Here is a 10355-nt window from a genome sequence, read left to right as displayed (position 1 = left end):
TTTCACCTTCTCTCCCCAATTAACCATCAGCACATGTTGTCACATGTATTTTCATTTTGAAATCTGCGCCGGCTGATTTTTCATTCTATGTCTCTAATGCATCATAAACATACCTATGATGCACTATCATTTGCTTCTAACACTGTAATGAATTGCTGGTCACAAGCTTTTTTTGCGAGGATCATAGTCTATTATAATTATCACAGTTGTGATATAACATCATTTTTCAATGCATTATTCTCACTGTTATAATGCATTATAATGTGCATTATAAGCTTTAAGTCAGTGGGTCCCAACCTTTTTTCCTTGAAGCCCTCCCACACTTGTTTCTAAGGAACGCCCCCAAGTCTGCACACACACACACACACACACACACACACACACACACACACACACACACACACAATATTATTTTTAATTGAGGACAAAGAAATGTTTCTTTTTTTAAAAAATGGTTTTGTACAGAGACCTTTGTATAAATTGTGATTTTAATTAATACATGCAAATTAAATTTAATTTGACAACCTCAGAACAGACAGTCTAATAATTTATTTGTATAGAATTATACAGTGCTACAGGCAGATTATAATGCTTTATAAGTTTGTTTATAATGCATTATAGACATGGACGTCGTAGCTACCAAAATATTTATGATTCCGCTTATAAGCCTCGGTCAGTTTTATCCTGTTACTGTAACACACACTGACTGAGAAACAAACAAAACAAAACAAAAAAAAAACTGCTCAACACATGTTTGAAACAGAGATGCTGCAGTTTTTGACCGAGACGGTTAAATTTAATGACGGGCTCAAATCTCATTGACATCCATAGGATTAGGACCACTGGGTCCCCGAATGATTTAAAGGGAGCCAAATGGACAGAAGGCAAATCCCTTCAAAGGGTCAATGTGGGAGAAAAGCAAAATGAATCAAGTTAAGGGAAATTAATTATAGGAAACTGATGTCATCGAAGTCCTTGGCAGGGGTCCGTATATCTGCTGTAAGTGAGGGGCCCGAGCAAAAAGGATTTTAAAGTGGTGAATCTACAGTGCACAGAGGTCAAACGACTGAGCAGCTATGAAATCAAAAACGTTTGTGTTTAATCTAGGGACCATTCTTCTGGTAAAGACTGAAAGACAGCATCATTCAAAGGCAAAACTCTTGTTAAATTGTCTCTGACAGCGATGGAAGGTAACGGAGGCGTGATGGACGTCACTTATCACAGGTAAGACAACATCTTCATTTCTCTTCTGTCGCCTCATTCTGATTACTTTAGGCCTTTTTCCCACTTCAGTCCTGCCCCAGTGTGTGTTCTGTGACTTTTAAACAGATGAAAGACAAGCAGGGTGTAAACCGCCGCAGCACATTTTCTGCTGAACGGCTGGATTGTCAGCACGTGTAAGTCCCAACTTACTGACCCTGTGCAAGCGTGTTATTAATGAGATGTGAATGTGCAATTATCAAACTCTCCGGAAAGCTTTACCACCCATAATTTTCATTTCTTAACCCGAAAGTGACCTGAATCAGTGATGAAATGGTAACTGTGAATATTATCGAGAACAGTGATCATTTGGGGAAACAGCTGCACATTTTTTATTATGAGATATCCCTGGGACAAGCAAAGTAATTCCTCAATTTATATAACCTCACCCTGAGCCAAAAAGTGAAGTCGGTGATAAATCTTCCTGCCTCGGGGTCTTTGAATGTTTTCCTCTGAGTTTTCAAAGGACACCCATAAATCACTGTTTCTGATGACATAAAATATGGAATTGGATTTCCACTGGCTTTACCTTCCACTCAGCTTCTGATTTATGAATATTTTTTTATTGGATAAAATCATTACAATTGTTCTGAAACTAATAAAATCACTTACTGTAAAATAGACTGTGCAGAGGCAAACATGTTGCTTCATACTGTTAAATTACTGGCACAGGCAGGTTAAGGTGTGGGTTCAACTTATCACAAAGCACATGATCCATTGAATAGGTGCTGGGAAAAAAAAGTATTGTCAAAGCACATGCTTCTGCACAGGTGTGGCCCACAAGAAAGACTACCAGTCAACACGTTGCTATCATTTATAACAAACCCTGGACTATAAATTTATTGGCATCCTCTGTCACTATATTAAACTTCTTCCAGAGAAGAGGTGTGTTGCTGCCAACAATGACTTGTTGTGTAGTTTTTTTCTTTGAGGTGTATCCTCAGGGTTAAGATAACACATTGTCTGTGGTTTGATTCTGGCTGGAGACCTTTGGGGCATTCGATTCTCCTCTTTTTACCCCTGTTTCCAGCCTGGATCACTTTTATCAGCTCAGTTAGCTAACATGAACACAAGAGTCCTGCAATAAATCAAACTCAAAAAGGGTAAAATTAAAAAAACAAGTCAATAACTAAAAGCATGAATGAATGTTAGGAGTTAAAGGTGCTGTATGTGACATTTACTTCCACTGTAGAGTGAAGTGCACCACCTGTAAGCCTTGTGCGTTGCTTATTTGATAAAGCTGAAAAAAAAAAAGAAATTGACACATACTGCCACACTTGTTATTTCTCAGCATAGAAACATAATTTACATATACTGTTTAGCTGTAATACAAGAAATATTGTGATCAGGCAACTGCCATTTCATGTTTGGTTTCAAATAGAGCCTCAGACAAACTGTGAAACCAATCCAGGCACGACACTACAGGAGTTTCGGGCTGATTTTCCTCAGATGTTTGGCCCAGATTACTTTCCTTGAGACCTCAAAAACAGGGAGGATTTTGATACCAAAACAATATAGAGTTTCAGAGACTTTGTGAAATCACAAGGGGTCCCTAAGACTTCTGCTCTGAGGTTGTCAAAACAAGATTTGCGCGTTAACTAAAATCACTATTTGTACAAATCTGTATGAAAAACTATCAAAAAAGAAACATTTCTATGTCTACAACTAAAAATAGCAGCCTGCTTCTGAGGCTACTTCTTAGTTTAGTTGTGGAACCACCTTGTTCAATTGCCAGAGGAAAAGCTGACCAAAAAGATTTTTAACTGGGATAGAACTTATAATAATCCTTGGGCAAAAGAGGTTTCTGTATTATTTTCGTTTTCTGATTTAAAGTATATATTCAGGAACAATTTGCTTTGTAATATAAACATAATTAAAGAAAAACTAGTAAAGATTCACAATGAACAATGGAAAGAAGAAATCTGAAACTACATTCAAATTAAAGAGGGGTTCCACACAGAACATTTCATAGCTTTTAATTTGAGGAGAGGTCCCTTTGTGGCCAGCACCCTACCTCTGGTTATTGAAGTAGGCAGATATAAAGAGAGGAGCGGCGGTCTTTGTGATCTTGAGGTTGTTGACCTGTGGTGCAGGTTCTAAGAATGGAATCAATTTAATTGATGTTTATTTTGGACGGTAAAACTTTGGAATGAATCACGATTTTTGTAATGAATGCTGGGATTACAACACTACATGGTTCAGGACACCATTGCTTTGCTATATTTACATATTTGTTTGGTGTCATATAAGTGAGACTGAATTTTGTATATTTCTCCTTTAAAGCGGTGATTTCCAACTTCAGGTTCAGACCACGCAAGAGGTCAAAAGACAAATCTGAGGGAAGCAGACAGCAAATTTCTCAAACAAAATGTTCTCTGTGTTTTTAGACTTATTGCTTGCGACTTAATTTTCTCCATTTCTTAGAGAATCCACATTAAACAATCCAGAGAAGAAAAATTTCAGAAATCTTCAAAAAGAAAAATATGTATGAAACGGCGTGACTTCACTTCTCTATATCACACTGGTCCAAGCAGGGATTGGACAGGGACACATCCCTACCAAAATCCAGTCTGCAAAACTACATTTTTAAGTTTTGCTCCACCTCATTATGCCTCACACTGGTTTGGTCCAAAGTCTGCCCATAGACATGCTTCTATTTTCACTGCCAGAGTATTTCATTGATTTAATTAAGTGATTAGTGATCCCATTAATTCCCATAAATGCTGAAATCTTAGTCAGGACTCACCTGGCAGCAGCACAGCGTCTCTCCATCTCCCCTCACACCACGTGCCATGAGACTGATAATTTTAGCTTTAATCATGGGAACACTCTTAATCTCTGTCACTGAGAAACAAAAGGAGAATTTATTAGGGTGGTAGCAAATGTGATTGCAGGAAATTTTATAGTGATGAGAAGTGACTAAACTGACTCATCTCTACAATGCTGTTGCAAGCGTATTATTCAATACATTCATTTTTAGCTGACATCCTGATTATGTAATGGTTGTGCTAAAGGCAAACCTAAGAAAAAAGTGGAGCCAAAAGCATTCAGCCACATAACAGGACTAAAATGTAATCCTTCTGTGTTGTTGGTGCCAGAGTTGAAATACTAATAGCTCATAAATGCCGTTTTATCACCAATCACAACCCCCGCCCCACCTCCACCCCCAAATGATAGACAGCTATGGTTAAATGAAATAAGATGAAAGTTGGGAAAGATGCATTAACAAAATATCAAGAAAGTCAATATATTCACACCTTTTCCTTATCAAAGAGAAAAACAGAACCAATCAACTTCTGTACTCAGTTTCTTGCTTCTACTGAACAAACATGAGCTTTACCATGGTAACTTTGTAAAACACGCTTCATTTAAACTCAAGAGACAGAAACCACCACCAGCTTGGGTTTGGTCAAAATAAATCCTCAGTTCACCACGTTAGATGTGAAAATAGCCGAGTTCTGATGGAGTTTCACAAGAAAACAGAATTGCAGAATCTCCCAAACAGTGCAAGTAAATGGTAACCAATTTTCACATTAAAAATAGAAAAACAACAACAACAACAACAACAAAAACATAAAATGCCTCCATGCTTGTGTGGTGTAATCCAAGTCTACTAAAGCCCCAACATGCAAAGTTGATTTGACAGGTGTCATTTACGCCATGTTTATGCCTAAATTTTCACTCTAGATCCTTAGCTTGGAGGCATGTTGACATGTGCGCGCACATCGTCTGACCTGTGTGTGTGTGTGTGGTGTGATGGTGAGCGCATACAAGTCAACAGCATGTTGGGGTTTTAGAAGACTTGGGTTATGCCAGACCAACAGTATTTTTTTCTGTTCAGAAACTGGTCACCGGTTGTTTGGGAGATTCGACAACACTGTTTTTCCCGTGAAACTCCAGCAGTGTTTTGTGGACTAAAAAAAAAAAAAAAACTAAACCCAACCTTCAATCGGCATCAGGGTGATTAGATAATGACTGAATTTTCATTTTTGGGTGTACTAGCCATTTAAATTAGCAAAATAAAATGTCAAAAATTGCCCTAAAAAAGCTTGTCCATCCATTGAGTGAGCGTGCACGAGTTGACAAGTCTGCTCTGATTGGTTAACGAGAACTAAAGGAAGTAAGTCTCGAAGTGCTGGAGAGCGAATGACCCTACATATTCAGAAGAGCTTGTATTTTCTTCAGCGAAAAAATTTGCTGGCTGCTATAAGCTGACATGTTTGGGGATTTTTTTTCTGCCTTTAGCTCCGCTCCGCTCCGAACATAAAAACTCATTATGCTTACGAACAGAAAAGGGATCCGCCCACAACAGCCTACAGCGGTCAAAGCTGAAGCACTAGCTGTGACAAACATGGGGGGGGGGGGTCAAAGGAACAATATACCTGAAGGTTTCATCCTACCGACAAAACAGTACAAAACATCAGTGTTTGACGTTTTTATGGTAGTATAGTACAAATCCTGGCTGATCATCATGAATCATTATTTTGGATCTAGATGAATGACTCATAACAACTGAGCAGGTATTGGCTCAGCATGTCTAAATTCCACTTGGATGACAAGACACTAATTTGAATATAGCAAAGATGTGTGTGTGTTGTCAGCATGATTAAGTCGTCCAACAGTTACCCGTCAGCCTGTCATTATTTTTTATATGTTTGTTTTTGTCCAGAGAGCCTAACCCTAATTTGGGGACAGTGACTCATACCGAAGAGCTGATATCTCAAACTGTCTGTCAGTAAATGGTATTAATAAACACAACATTTCCTCTAAATGGCAAAAGGATTAATAACATTTTATAGTTGTGGAGAAACATGACATTGCCACTGAGAACCCCCGAGCACTGGGGCAATTCTTTTTTTTTTTTTTTTCTCCCAGAAGACAATGAGACTTTCAGTGGAGGAATCTGTTCCCACATCACTCCCTCCTCAAGAACTCCATCTTTGGCAGAAAGAGCCTTCAGCAGTAGCTTCTCTCTGCAGAGGCCCCGCACTGTAACACAAGAGTTTATTCAATCTGTAATTAATCCCCCATCTCTCTGTCATTCTGCCTCACCCTCTCGCCGAGGACACGGTTTGTTCAAGGTATAGCTACGAGCTAAGGCTATTACTGTTTTCCTGGTTCATTGCGAGGATAGGATATGAATCTACCTGTATTGACATACCTCTACTCTCTCTCTCTCTCTCTCTTACTCCTTTATTTTACAACCTCCCATTCTCCCTGAGCCTCAAACTGTGATTGCAGACATTTCAGAGAGGAACTCGCATTAAATCGCTCAAGAAAATGCTCGCACGCAACATCGTAAAACACGTGTAGGAGCCGCCTGATGGTAGTTTCACTTCATATCCCGCAGACCACAACAGCTTGATTGGTGGGTATGTCCGTTAGCCAAGACATTTATTGTCGTTCTCAGAAACTGAAAATACCAGATTGACTGCTTGTATTTATCTGAGAAGCCCGAGCTTTTGGTTCAGTTTGCTCAAACTGTAACTTGGCTTGTGTTCTTTGTGTTCTTGCATGCTTTAACGACCCAGCTTGTATTTAGTTGTGCATGTGTTTGGATAAATGTGCAGCAGACAAAGGGAAAGCAGAGTGCTAACCAAACTAATGGCAATTAGTCACTTTAGCACTAAGTAAACATAGACTTATTGTAGAACTAGACAGGGCTTTGCTGATCAGCCTTGTGGCCAATTTATTTCTAGTGGCCATTTGCAGTATTGCAGGGAAAAAAAATCCCCACCAGCCTGTGAAGCATTTTGCCCCGTAGGTCACCATTACAAAAGAAACACCTATAAAACTGTTGACAGGACACCTCAAACTGCAGACAAGGTCAGTTATGACTCTTTCTATCATGAATGTTTGATTCATGGAATTTTTATATTTGTAAAACTTTCCTCAAGCCTGAAAAAGCCATTTAAAAATTTGTGACATCACAATGTAAAGTCTATGGGGCTGAGCAGGAACTTGCAAGTGTGGGTAAGGGGGGAAACTCTATTGCGCAGTGGGCCACATAACCAGGAAGTAAACCCAGAAGCTAAAAAACTTTTTCAGCTTATGCACCAGGCGAGCAACTCTCATTGGACTGAATGGGCGCCATCTGTGCATCCACTGTCTAGTTCATTATAATATATCTGTGCAAATAAAATTTTCCATCAGGAACTTTGTAAATGACCTTGGAACTGTATTCCCTGTCGGTCTTGGAGCCTGTATTTGTTCAATTATCTGCTAACAGTGGCTAACTGCTAAGTTAGCAGAAACTCTGACCTAAAGTCATTAAGTTGTGTTTTTGTACATACTATGAAATTGTGCTTTTTTTTTTTTTTTTTTTACATTTTGTTCATCAGTGAGACCTGGCTCCCAGCCCATCATATGCTCCATGTAGCTAATGTTAGCTAGCTGCTGAAGCAGTGCACTGTAATCTGCTGTCACAGATGCAGCTTTTTTCAAAGTGAATAAATTCTAGCCAGCGTGTAACCACGCTATTGTGGGGAAACAGAACAGGGTCTGAAGTGGGGAACATCTTGGAAGACACACCGACATGCTTGCTAACTATCTAACACATGAATCTTAGCCTTAGTGCTGCACTGCAGAAGGTTGAAAACTGATTGACAGGATGATTATATTATCAGTTGACACTGGTTGGTTTTAGCTTATGCATGTGTCATATTTTATTCTGATCAGATGATTGGATTTTCCACAATTTTCAAATAAAAATGCAAAGGCATATATTGTGAAATATAATCTTCAAAGGTTAAAAAGCCTTTAAAAAAAATTTCATCTCAACTTTAAAGTTGAAATAGCTAGATCACATTTACAGTAACACAGCCTTTGGCGAGCTCAGAAACCAGGGCACGGCGCCCGCTCTCTGCCACTGGCTGTGATCGGTCGTGTATCTTATGTCCCATTCAGACAAGTAACCATTCAGTGAGGCAAAGAAAGAGTGATGGAAGGAGGAAGAGAGCGCTGCCAGCTGCCAATGACTGCACCGGTAGATCTTTTGGAACCTGTTGCAGCAGGTTTTTCTTTCTGTATATCTTATTCCTGGGCTAGCCTGGACAAGTGCCAAACACACATGCGCACACACACACACACACGCACACACACACACACACACACACACACACACACACACACACACACACACACAGAATGAGGATGATATTCTGAGCTGCCAAAATCTGAAACCAGCCCATCAACCACTTTCATACATATTTAGACAGTCAATCTAATCGAAGTGACTCAGTGTCAGGTGAAAGTGCACGGAGAGAAGTGGGAGTGAGAAAATCCGACTGAAGCTTCAAACCCACTAAGAAGAGAGCGGGCATTGATTGGAAAGATTAGGTGAGTTAATTGTGAATGTTGCTACTTAGATAAACTCCTACAACATTTTTGCTCTGATTTACACTTGATGTTCACTCAATTTTACCTCATGTTTATGTAGTAACTAACAGAGAACAGGGTGCTGTGCTGATGCTGCTGGCAAAGCTGTAGGTGTTGAATGCTGGATAACCCCTGTGAACTTTGAGCAGCAGCTCTCTCACGTCAGCGTTGTCAGTATATAATCCAGACGATTAGCCTTAAGAAAAACAGATATTCCTGTTCTTGTCCTCTGATAACCACAGGCAAGATCAGCTCTGCTTCATAAACAGCTGTGTGAAGTGTTTGTGTGCTCTCATCTGTAATATATATGATAAACTGTCTTCTGTTGGTTATGTAGCTTTTATTGACAGTGTTATGTAGTATGTATTATATTGTATTATTGTCAGCGTCACAGACTGTTATAGACATTCAGAGGTTGCTGCCTTTCTTTCGCACAATTCAGAAAAGTTGCACTGAATACTATAAAGCGATCAAGGTAACTGATTAGTCTTTATACAGCAGGGGCTGCACAATGAAACAAAAGTTTTAGTCCACTCACGCAACAAATAGAACATCCACACATAATGAAATTTAGTATAGAATCAGATAAAATATAAAGTAAATTAAAATAAAACAATATATATTTATTTATTTACATATATACACGCAAGCACCCAGGAAATAATTCTGTAGTGTATATTTTGAATTGTCATCTTGGGGAATATAAACATATATGTGATCATTATTTTAAATTTGTAAAATGAAATTATTCACATCCTGACGGCTGGAACGACAATTTTTTTTAACTTGTTTTAAAGGAGGTGATCCGAAAAAATAAAGCAATAAAAGGATGTAATGATATGCATTGTAATAGAAATATATATAATATTTTTTATTATAATAATATAAGTGAACTTATGGAACCACAGCAAAAACATTCTCAAAGAAGTAAACATCACTCATTCACTGTTTACAGTGACAGTCATTAGATTGGGTTCCAGTGACAGCGTATGTACTAAACATGGGAAACTTGTCAGTTGGAGTCACTTTCAATCATGTCTCAGATTTTATCACAGATGACATGAAACATACATTTTGTCTTTGTCCCAACCTGACACCAGGTCTTAAATCCTTAGATGAAAATCTTGCTGGATGTGTTTTTCTCAGTAGTTTTAATTTATGACACCACATCCAAGCGCCAATGATCACAGAAAAATGAATGAAAACAGCAGTGGTGGAGGAAGTACTCACATCTTTTACTTGTATTTAAGTAAAACAACAACTAATACAATTTATAAGTACTCCATTACATTCATTTAAAATCTTACCTAAGGAAAAGTTTTAGAAATATTAAAGTGCCTGCCCTTATATCGTTAAATCATTAAAGGTAGAATCAGTAGAATTTGTCTGAGCTGTTTTTAAACGCACCAGAAATTCACCAGGAGATCAAATACCAGTGTTTTGATTTGGTGAAGCGTCCCGAGCACAGAAAAACGATGAGAAACATAAGAAAATTCTGCCAGATGCAGACACCAGCACACACTTCTAATGTGTTGTAAGTGATGATTGAAAGGGATTATGTTTACATGAGTCTAAGCATGATTTTTAAAGCAAAATAATAAAAAACACCCTTTAAGATCTGGAATAGTTGGAATAGTCACAATCATACAGTAAGGTAATGTAATAAAATGATAATAATATAATAATAGTTATACATAGAGCACTTATCTAAATCCACA

At 38.3% G+C, this 10355-nt stretch overlaps 1 protein-coding gene across 1 annotated transcript in view; it reads left to right on the top strand.

The window, feature by feature from the left end:
* Positions 1-8506: 8506 nt before the first annotated feature.
* Positions 8507-10355, top strand: part of foxn1 (forkhead box N1) — a 32700-nt gene continuing 30851 nt past the window's right edge. Inside the window, exon 1 of the mRNA XM_084716645.1 lies at positions 8507-8598. The gene's annotated coding sequence lies outside the window, so the exon portion shown is untranslated. The remainder of the gene's footprint in view (positions 8599-10355) is intronic.

The sequence above is a fragment of the Lutjanus erythropterus genome, chromosome 4 (genome assembly GCF_056507025.1).
Source record: "Lutjanus erythropterus isolate fLutEry1 chromosome 4, fLutEry1.hap2, whole genome shotgun sequence".
Lineage (NCBI taxonomy): Eukaryota > Metazoa > Chordata > Actinopteri > Lutjaniformes > Lutjanidae > Lutjanus > Lutjanus erythropterus.
This window is presented reverse-complemented; position numbering and strand designations above follow the sequence as displayed.